The 11,406-nt window shown below is 42.8% G+C and overlaps 1 long non-coding RNA gene across 2 annotated transcripts; it reads left to right on the plus strand.

The window, feature by feature from the left end:
- Positions 1-4,329: 4,329 nt before the first annotated feature.
- Positions 4,330-9,528, plus strand: LOC121451441. 2 transcript variants are annotated; one of them, XR_005974724.1, is made up of 4 exons: positions 4,330-4,399; positions 6,204-6,360; positions 8,005-8,105; positions 9,446-9,528. It is a non-coding gene; the product is annotated as an uncharacterized LOC121451441 (long non-coding RNA). The 2 variants fall into 2 exon arrangements; XR_005974723.1 differs by lacking the exon at positions 9,446-9,528 and having other exon boundaries at positions 8,005-8,195.
- The last annotated feature ends 1,878 nt before the right edge of the window (positions 9,529-11,406 follow it).

Genomic DNA, 11,406 nt, shown 5'->3' on the forward strand with positions numbered 1-11,406 from the left:
TCTTCGGTCGAGAAGTCCGCCACACTCGAGTATTTTTGTTTTAGCTATTGTATTTAGGTTTATGACCCATTTTCAGTTTGTTTTCATCTATAACTCAGTATTTGCAAGAACTATGTAAGATGGATTTTATTCTATTACCTTAACAGATATGACTCAGACTCTAAGTGAGCTTCCCAAGATCACACTAATACATGTTGATGCTAGGATTCAGACATAAACATGAGACCAAATTCAGTTACACATTTTATCATGCCACACACAGGCCCACTGAGCATTGCTGGCCTTAGACCTTAGCTATTTTCAAAGTAGAGAACATATCCACATTCCGTAATTAGGTAAGATAGAGAAGAAGTTAAGATTTTACCCAAAGAAGGGTTCACTTTGGAATAGCTATTTCATTAGTGTTTATACTGGAAATAAAGTAATTTGGTAAATACCTTATGAGGCTAGACTTCATTAAAAAGACATGTACTTCAAGATGAAAACACACATCAGAAGACCAAGTAGATTCTCTTAAGGCATGGCCAGTGAACAAGAAGCCATTTTGCATCACTTTCTTTCTTAATTAAATGAGGCTACACGAACTGTTATAGCCTACATTTTCTAAGATGAAGCCAACAATCTCACTTCAGAGGATGAGCTTGGACCGTCGCTTCAGGACCTTAAGTAGCTCATCGATCTTGCAGGTGGGAGATGCTCAAATGGAATAGAAATGAAGAGTAACCAGCTGTAGGAGGAAGACAAATGGGAGGAGGCAAAAATAAATGGGCACATTGCTTAGACAGTGACTCATCTCAACAGCGCATGTTTGGGGACTGTCAATCCTAAATGACAGTGGAATGCCATGGCTGCTGGGGAGAGTTTTCCACAGCAGGATTCCAAAGTCCGTTTGTTTGATCACTTAGTAATTATTCTAGACTTGGTCTGGAGGTCTGTTCTTCTGGTTTGTTCTATTTTCTTGTCTGTCTTCCTGCATGGCAGAGAGAAGGGAAGGAAAAGAAATGGGTATAAGGACGGAGATGGCTGTTTTTATAAAGACTCTTGTTGCTTTTGTTTTTTATTCTTTGGTCTTTTGGGGGCCCGTTACCTAGCTCCTAAGTAAGTACACACACACACACACACACACACACACACACACACACGCTTAGTATTGCTTATGAATGTTCAGCCTTAGCTTGGCTGATTTCTAGCCAGCTTTTCTTATTTTAAATTATCCCATCTATCTTTTGTCTCTGGGCTTTTATCTTTTTCTATTTTTGTGTACCTTTCTTTACTTCTCTATAGCTTGCTGTGTAGATGGCTGGCTGGCCCCTGATGTCCTCCTCTCCTCCTTTTTCTACCTTGCTCCTTCTGCTCCTCCGCCCAGATTTCTCCTTCTATTTATTTTCCCTACCAGCCCCACCTATCCTTTTTCTTGCCTCACTATTGGATGCTCAGCTTTTTGTTAGGCAATCAGGTATTTTAGACAGACAAAGAATCACAGCTTCACAGAGTTAAACAAATGCAACATAAAAGAATGCAATACATCTTTGCATCATTAAAACAAATGTCCCACAGCATAAACAAATGTAACACATATTAAAATAATATTCCACAAAAGGCTCTAATTCCATTTATCAAGGTTCCATGCCATCCATAGTAAAGAAGTACCCTGGGTTGTTGGAAGAGGAGGGGAAAAAGGAACAGATTTTCCAGTCTGTAGACAACTTCATTTCAGATGACACCTGTGAAACACACGAGAGGAGATATTCTTCTTGCTTTGTTGACAGAGGTTTTCTGTCCCACCAGGTCCCACGTCCATTTAGTTCCAAATAAACAAACAGAGTCCTACATTAATTATAAACTGATTGGCCATTTAGCTTGGGCTTCTTACTTACTCTTATAACTCATATTAGCCCATAATTCTTGTCTGTGTTAGCCACATGGCTTGGTACCTTTTTCAGTGAGGCAGTCACATCTTGCTTCCTCTGTGTCTGGATGACAACTGCAGACTGAATCTTTCTTCTTCCCAGGATTCTCCTGGTCTCCTTGCCCCGCCTCTACTTCCTGCCTGGTTGTCCCACCTATACTTCCTGCCTGGCTACTGGCCAATTAGCGTTTATTTAAAATATAAGTGACAAGGTACAGACCATGTTCCACAGCATTGCTTGATATCAAGTGTGGAGACTACTAGGAGAGCAGAGTCAAAGAGAAGTAGGGCTGAGTTAGTTGTCCTCAGGAAGACATCATCAGTGGAGTATCTCCTGCGCAGAAGGGCTTCTTCAAGGTCTGGTCTTGTTCATAAGTCACCCTCTTCTAAAGACATGGACACTATCAACTTAGTTCCATGGATAAAGAAATTAAGGCTGAGAGAAAAACACACTGTCCAAGGTCATACTGCCCATGGATAGGTGGTGAGTCTGATTGTAAAAATGTAATGATAGCTAATAAAGAGCCCAGTGTCCAGGCCTTACTGGGAGGGCCTGATAAGTGTGTCCATGGCATCAAGGTTGCTCACTTACATAAGCAATTAGGGAGCTCATGCCTGGGAAAGACTGATTCTCCCTCAAAGCAGTCGTTAGTCACCTGTAGTTCCTTGTCTAGGAGTTGGACCACTTGTGAGGTTCTCCCCTTCCATGTTAGCAAGTTTGGTGTTGTCATTGTTTGGTCATGTGTAGGATGTCATATTGTTGAAGTCTTCTGGAAGTAGCTTCTCTACCATTTCTAGAATCTCATATCAGACTCCCAGGTGCTCTGACTCTAACAGTCTTCCCACGACCTTTCCTATGATGCTCCCTAAGCTTTAGGGCAAGAGTTGTGTCATTGATCTATACACTAGGGCTGGGCAGCCCATGACCAGTTGATCTCTGCATTTAGAAATTTGTGATTTCCAGAGACCGTCTTTTGCAAGGAGAGTGAGAGCTACACTTATCTGTGGGTTAGAGATTACAGAATTGTGCTGGTCTACTAAGGTATGTTCTTCTATAACTCCCGTGGTCTCACTAGCTCCAGGTTGTCTTCTAGGTTTCTAGTACCAGCCATGATTTCCTTCCTGATGAGTGGGCCTTAAACCAATTAGACAGCTAGCTATTGGTCAGCACCAAGATATGAGTACCACTACCTCACTTACTGATATCTTGCCATGCTGATCACCGTCGTTCATAGATGACACGGATGGGTAGGACCACTGACTGCTTCCCTCCTGTGGCAGTTACATGGCACCTTCTGACACTCTGAAAGCTAGAACTTACGAAGGAGGGTTTCAGGTCAAATCTAGCTAATCTTCTGAACCTTATGTCCAAATGTATGGTGTCTTCAGCAATAGGGATTTACCTTCAGGCTCAGGAGGCAACCAAGGACAACAGCAACAGCTCATATTATTTTGAGAGTCTCTTGGGCTATCCTAACCAACAATTTGAAAGGTGGTTCCTCATACCTGCTAATGGAGGTTTTGCTAGTCTATGGTTCTTGTGGGGAGCATTTTCAGCCATATGTATACATACACATATGTAATTAAGTATAAAATGAGTTCTTTTTTATTCATTCTTTGTTTCTTTCTTATCAAGTGTCTCCATCCCATTCATTTTACCATACCACCCTCTGCCCTTGCAGCCCCCTGATTAAAATAAAATAAAATTTAAAAGAAAAAAAGAGAGAAGGAAAAACATCAATGTTGTCATGGAAGCTGTTGGGTAGCACAGTGAGCCATGCAGTGAGCCCTTTTATCCACCCTGCAACTACCCAGGCCCAGAATGAGGGCTATGTGTTGGCACATCCCAACCTCCACCCTGTCTGTATTCTGCTGGAGCACATGAAGTGTCTGGTTTGTGCAGACCCAAAGCTGCAGGACAACATCAGGATAACAAAGAGGAGCTCCAGAGAGGACCAGGAATCAATAGTCTAGCAGAAATGAGAGACCTCAAACCAAACCAATGCCTCTTCGCAATGAAACTTGCAAGTAAAGGTAGATGGATAAACATGAGTTCTTATGGCTTTCCAAACATCTGTAGTGTTGTCTGTCCAATCTCCAGCTCTTTCACTCTGTACTGAACCCTCCCTCTGCCTAATTCAGTGGTTCTCAACCTTCTAATCCTGCGGCCCTTTAGTCCAGTTCCTCATGTTGTGCTGATCCCCAACCATAAAATTATTTCTTTACTACTTCATAACTGTAATTGTACTACTGTTATGAATCATAATGTAAATATCTGAATGGCAGGATATTTGATTTGCAATCCCCGAAGGGGTGGAGACCCACAGGTTGAGAACGGCTGACTTAATTAAAGTCCCATCCCTGTTCCTCCTATTTTCCCTATATATCCCCTGGATCCTGCCATCCCACTCTGTAGGTCTCACGATGCCATCCTTGAGCAGGTGGTCCTGCGGTGTGTAAGAAAGCAGACTGAGCAAGCAGAGAGAGCAGGTCAGTAAACTATGTTCCTCTGTGGCTTCTGCTTCATTTCCTGCCCCTAGGTGCTTACTTTGGGGCCTCCTTGACTTTCCTTCACAATGGGCAGACTGTAAGTTGAAGATGAGACGGAGCATAACAATAGCCAGCGTGCAATCTGAGCATGTATCTCAGTCTCTCCATCTGTACAGTGGGGTCCTGTCAGCACTTGCTTATATGGTCCTTTGGAGAATTAAATAGATGACTTTTAACTCACCAAGACAGACCTCACTTGAGATGAATGTGATCTACCTGCAGTATTATTATTGCTACTATACTATGTTATAAACACTGAAGTCTTTAAAAATCTCAACTTTAATTTTAAAGCCCTTTGATCTTAAAAAGTGCCTTTTTTTAAAAAAAAAAACTTCTCTGTCAGTTGATGTTGTCAAGGCTTTTTAGCTATCACTAAAGTTTAGTTCTTTTAAGAAATTACATTTATTTGTTTATGTGCGTGTATATGGAGGTCAGACAACAGGTTTCCCCTTTCAGACATACGGGTCTTGGGAATTGAGCTCAGGCCCTCAGGCACTGCACATACACCCGTGGAGTTATGTCACTGGTTCCAAAGCTGAACGTTATTGTCTTATTTCCAAAGAACAAAACAGTGAACAATAACAACACAAAAAGATATAGAAGGGATCAAGGGACATTTGAAACAATATTTGACAGCTTGCTCAACAAAAACAGCAAATCAATGGATTCGTTCCTGAGTTGAGAAAATAATGCCATTTTTCCTTCTGATGTTGTATACATTAGTTTTCTAGAAAAATCACAAATCCTTGGCGCTCAGCCCTATGGGGAGTCATCCAGCCATCATGCTTCCGTTGCTTCTGGAGAAGTTTACGATGCTGTCTCCTGAATTATAAACATGAGTGAGCAGATGGTGTGGGAGAGAAGCTGAACGTCCTCATTTCTATAACTGCAAATTGGTCCTTCAAAGAGACTGCCATCTACAGAGCTCTTCTATGACCTTACCCAAATTACTTGGGCATCAAAAGATGGCATTTGTATTCCAGTCATGATTTTAAAGGGTTTTAAAGCCCATATTAAAATACATCCCTTTAGGTAATGAAGTTAGAATAGAAAAAAATAAAGGAAAAGGAGCATCATTAATTCCTGGGAATAGCCTGGTTAATGTAATTAGCATAACATTTTGTTCTAAACTTCCAGGAAACCAGGCAGAAGGGCAATCCCATTATCAGAAAGAAGGACATAATGCAGCCTCTTGAGATGGTAGGATGGAGGGAACATTGGCTGGGGGTAGGTGTGTGATGCTCTATGCGGCATTTTTCATCCACCAAGGAGTGCTCAGCCCTCATGCATTGGGGCTAGAACAAGCAGTCTATCAAAGGTTGACATAAAGAGAAATTGAATCTAGATCAGCATGGCCCATTTAGTTGACACATTTCCTATTTTGTTTTAGCTAAAGGGAATGGACTAATGGCTTTGCTATGATCAGAACCTGGCTGTGTCCTTGTGACAGGAGTCCCTGTGGAGGACAGGAATACAAAGTAGACAAATGTCTCTCCCTCTCTCCTCATAAAAAAGTTTGTGGCTCTCAGGACTTTTGTTCCTGAGCAAAGATGAAGCTGCCATTTTCATAATTTTTTCTCTAGCTTTGGCTCTGTGATTCTTATTATGTTGAAATCTTGAACAAAATTGTTAGAAAAGAAAGGAGAAGAAAGAGATAAGACAAAAAAGAAAGATGGAATATTGGCTTTGGATATGTAATTCATTGTTTGCCATACAATCTTTGATTTTTTTCTTTAATATTTAGAAAACATAAAAGAAGACATGATACTATCACCAGATTTTTATGATGTCAAAGTTTCTCTGTGTTGACCTGCCTGGCCTGGAACTCCCTCTGTAGACCAGGCTACCTTTGAACTCACAGAGATCTGCCTGTCTCTGCCTCCGCATGCTGGGACTGAAAGGTGTGTACCACTCCATTCAGATAGGATTATTTTGATGTGAGTGATTTCTAAATGTCCTCTGTAAATTTACAAATAGACTTTGTTAGAATAGTTTTAAGTTTGCAGAATAAGTGGTAGAATTCAATAAATGTTGACACCTTATTAATTCAAGGGTACAGTTTATTTTTCTTTAGTTTTCTTGAATGTTTGCCATTCCAGAATACTCTGAGAGACACACTGCATTGGATTTCTTCACTCCCCTGGGTTTCTCTGGACCCTGATGATCTCTCAAATTTTCATAATTGTGACAGTTGTCCTGACAAAACACATTTAGGATTCCTCTCGAGAGCTTAGGAAGGGTTCACAATAAATATAGTATATATTCTTAGAGGACAGTAAGGTGAACAGGAGCTGGTTGGCTGAGCTTTGGCTCAGCATCCCAGAAAGGTGGTTGAAGAAGAAAAAGTCAATGGGGAACAGAGTCCAGGTTGATGGAGGCTTCTGGTCCATTTGGTCCTCTCTCCACAGTCATAACTGTGAGCAGTACGAGTCTTCTCTGTTTTCCTCTTGATTTGACTAAAGTCACTAATTCTTGGGAGGAAGATGACACAAGTAAGGGTCACTTTTATCAAATCCTGAAAGGAGACATAGTGTCCACATGATTGGTCATGGTGGTTGTGCAGCTTAGCCCTTGCCTGGGGGAAAGATTTGGGTTTCTTCACAATGACAAAGCTTCTCCCAACTGTTGCTGACACCAACGCTCTTCAGAAGGAACATGCAGTCCACATATTGAGAGTGGGAACTTCTGTATCAAAGTACATTATTTGGATTTTTTGCTTTTTTTATTCATCTAGAGTTTCATATATGTATGTGATGAAGCATGGTCATATATACATATGCCTGTTTCTCCTTCAGTTCTCTCATAATCACCAACCCAATTCCATGTCTTCCTTTTTTGATAAACTGCTAAGTCTAAGCAGTGCTTCCTATGTGCATGAGTGTGGGGGCCCTCATTCCCCTTTTCTGCAATGTTCCCTGGGCCTTGGCCAATGGTAGGGGCTTTGTTGATAGAGATGTCCAGTTTAGGGCTGACTTCACAAACCTCTCCTCTCAGCATTTGGCCAGCTCTGTGCCTCTACACCCACCACAGCCCACTCCTAAAAGGAGCATCTCTGACCCAGGTTAGAGCAGTCGGAGCTGGACCAGGAATGCTACAGTACCTACCTGCCTGGAAAGAAGTACCCAGTGGGACAGCAGTGGCATGATTATAATGGAATAAGTGGCTCTTTTCTCATAGGACTTAAAGCCTGTTACACAGAAGGGGATTTCACGTCCAGTACTGATCAAAAGCCCGTGGCTAGGGAGGTTTTGCTAAGTGTTGTTAAGTTGTCTTCGAAATAATGCTGCTTATGCCCATCATTTACAATTCTCAGGCAAAAGACATTTGCCTCTTGCTTCTTTACTCATTTATTGATGTGAGTATAAACTCATGAGTGTTTATGCTTTAGGTTGGATTATAATCTGATTCCACTTTATTTGATGCCTCAGTTTTCTCATCTTTTGCCACTGGGAAATTTTTAGTTGTTTACTATGTCCTGTTGCATGTCTGTGTCGATTTAGGCTTTTGGTTAAGCACTTTTTTTTTTTTTTTTTTTTTTTTTTTAGTCTCCTGGTACTAAAAGATGTTCCAGAAGCCTCTGGATATTGACTACGCAGCTCAAAATCAGCCATGCCCCAAGGAGAAGGGCAGAACGGAAACTGCACCGGTTAGTTGTTACTGCCAAGCTGACACAGTGTAGTGTTACCTGACAAGGTATCTTAGAAAAGGCATTGGCCGGCTCAGACAGGCCTTTGGCCATATCTTGATTGTTGGTTGATATGGAAGGGCCCCGCCCACTGTGGGCAATGCCATCCCTAGGCAGGTGGGTCTGGGCCATGTGAGAATGGTAGGTGAGCATGAGCCAGTGGGCAAGCCAGTAAGCAGTGTTCCTCCATTCTTTCTGCTTCACGGTCCTTCTTTCATTACCTCCTTTTGGTGTCCCTGGATAATGGGATAATATTCAGTCTGTAAGCTGAATAAAGACTGTCCCTCCCAAGTTTCTCTGGTCATGGCATTCATCACAATATCAAAAGCAAACAGGGCCAGCATGGATTATGAAACTCATCTGAGTTTCCAGTCCTCACTGGTGACAGAATCGGGATGAGAAGAACAGGTAGTTTCCACTCATAATTTTTACCTATTTATTTTAAAGTACAAAGAACATTTCTGCAAAAATTGTAAGCAAGCATGGGATTCAGTAGTCTTTTTTACAGACCTCCAGGCAAAGCTAGGAGATGCGTGAGACTATAAACTTTGCAACTTGCTGGATGTCACACCATGCAGAAGAAACACCATGGAAGTGTCCAAAGATTCATCGTGATCTTGACAAATTCACTCGACTGTGCCTTTTCTCAGAGAATGAAGGTCCCTGTTGCAGTCTGAGAGGCTGTTGACATAGAAAGACACCTCTGTGAGTCTTTGTCAGGACTACAAGGGTCATGGCAAGGATTCTCTAGCTCCATAGCTATAGACATTCTATAGCTTTATAGCTAGAGGGACTGGGGTCTCCACAGGAAGCTGTCTCTTTAAGATTTCAGGTCTCTTGTTCATGATTGTTAGTCCTGGACAGCTAATGGAAACCCCCAGGAACATTCAAGCAATAATTCAATGAATTAAGAATGCCTTAGATTGAAGGCTAGACATATGAATCAAGTTGGGTCTTATTACAGGAGCCATAATTGAAAGCCCTCAGATATTTTGGAGGCAGAACATACTCCACAGAATAGTACCTGGAAAAGATATTAGAACTGCATGCTGGGGCTCTAAGTATATGTTTTTCTCATGATTAAAACTCATTGCTGTTCACATCCTGTTACTTGGAGGGAAGCATTATTTGCTAATCAGAATGATCCACCGGGATTTGCCAGGCAGGACTTTGTTCTTCTCAGACTTCCTTCCTTCTAGTACTTCCCTGGGGTGCTGGCCCCAGGAACTCCTGTTCTCACATTTCAGTTTAATTTCCTTCCAATGGTTTATTGCCTTATTAAATATCTTCCTTTTCAAAAGTTTACTAGGCATGTTCTGTTGCTCTTTCTTGCCATCTTGTGTGTGCGCAGAGCCCTCACTTGAGAAGCAGAATCAAGGATACAGGTGAGTGTTAGAGGTGAGTTGTCCCCATCATCATTACAATGACCTCTATTTTATTTTCTCCCACGAATATATCACAGACATAAGATCAGATGCGTTAACATTTCTGATGAGCATCACAATTCCGACGAACTTATGCAAAGTCCTGTATGTGTATTGTTTAAGTTACACTTTGTAACTGTTACAGTTCTTTCTGTTCTAGGGACGTTCAGTGACAGGTCTTCTTGAATGCTAGCCAGCATCTGTTGCTGTTAGGGCTCAGCCAAGAGATGAGAACCAAGTCAGTTGTCTGTATAAGAAAGCTAATAATACAAAATGTCCCTAATTAGGTATAAAGACATGTCGATTAAGCAATTGAACAGTCAAGAGAAACCAATTACGAATCATGGAAATCTCAACTGATGCCCGCAGAGCTCAGGGAACACTGCAGAAGGGAGGGTGATAGGATTGTGGGAGCCGGAGATGAAGCGGACCTCTGTGAGTGGTGTCTTCTGGACACCATGGGCCTTTGCGCTCATGAATTCCCGGCAGCTGTGGGGCCTGTGTAAGCCCTGGAAAATGTCAAGTCAGTCAATGTTATAGCATGGATAAGGGAGGGGCCGGGGAGCGGCTCCAGTTCCCAGCTGAGCAGCTTCTGGCACTGGCTGCCGAGGGAAGGTCAGCTTTTCTCAGGGGTGTGGCATTGGGCGCGTTGATGATGCTCTCGCGGATAGCTTCCCATCCACATGTGTTTGGATAGCACTAATTCTGTACTCTGTGAGCTATTAGAAAAAGAGGATATGAAATTGCAGGAGACTAGAGGCATCTAGAAAGAATTGGAAGGGGAATGTCAGGGTGGGTATGATCAAAATGCACAGTAGGCATCTGTGGAGCTTTCTGATAACAGTGGCCATGAAGCAACAATGGAAGAATCATAGAAACACCAACTTCAGAAGGCCGATACCATTCTGAGCTGGCAGAACAAAAGAAAGAAGGCGAAATGCCCAGTCCTGGGTGGCTTGGTGGGGAGCTCTACCTAGGCAGGGGTGACTGAGAATGGAACTTGACTTTCCTGGCGTATGTATGCATCAAGAGACATCAGGATGTGTGGCCTAGTCCTGTGAGGAGGGGACATGGGCTAAAGGGTTAGAGTTCCTTGGTGTCACAATCATGGTGTCCCTGCGAACATGGGGATGGGTGTTGCTCCTGGCAGGGAAGAGACTCCAATGCATGGTGATGCTGTTGGGAACCTGAGAAAGGAGGTCACCCTGGGTGGTTGCTATTACCCATATTATCTCTGGAGTCTGAACCGCTTACCACCGCAGCTCTGTGACCCTGAGTGTTGGGATCAATTGAGTCCTGGCCTTCAGCTGCTCTTCCCTGCTAGAGCCTTCTAATTGAAGATGCTAAAAGCTGTGCTTTGCCTAGAGGATCAGAGGATAGGATTTTCACCTGTTGGCCATTGACTGCAGGGTATTTAAGCCTCCATGGTTCTATTAAAGAGGGGCTTTTGGTACCAGTGATTGGAGGTCCGTGTGTTGGTCTGTCTCTGCGTGTGTTTCCTCAACCTCCAGCCCCTTGCCCTGAGTTTGCGAACTAGGTTCTAGTGCATAGAGTGCAGACTGGGGGTATGTGATGTGCGGCACCTGAGCTAGTTACTAACTCTCTCAGCATCTGTTTCCCAGGCGTAAATGAGGCTGCTGCTCCTTGTTTGATAGTTCTGAGAATGGAGAGGGACGGTCTTGGTGAATCTCTTGGCAAAGTAGCTGGGACACAAGCTTCAGTTCCACGTGCTGATAAACGTAGGGGATTTCAATCACTGGTTTCTCAGATTGGAGCGGTTTTGTTCTACAGCACATTTGGCACTCCTGGAGATATTAAAGATCACCATGCCTTGAGAG

Source organism: Microtus oregoni, unplaced genomic scaffold (assembly GCF_018167655.1).
Source record: "Microtus oregoni isolate MIOR12 unplaced genomic scaffold, Mior012 000008F_ref0000371, whole genome shotgun sequence".
Lineage (NCBI taxonomy): Eukaryota > Metazoa > Chordata > Mammalia > Rodentia > Cricetidae > Microtus > Microtus oregoni.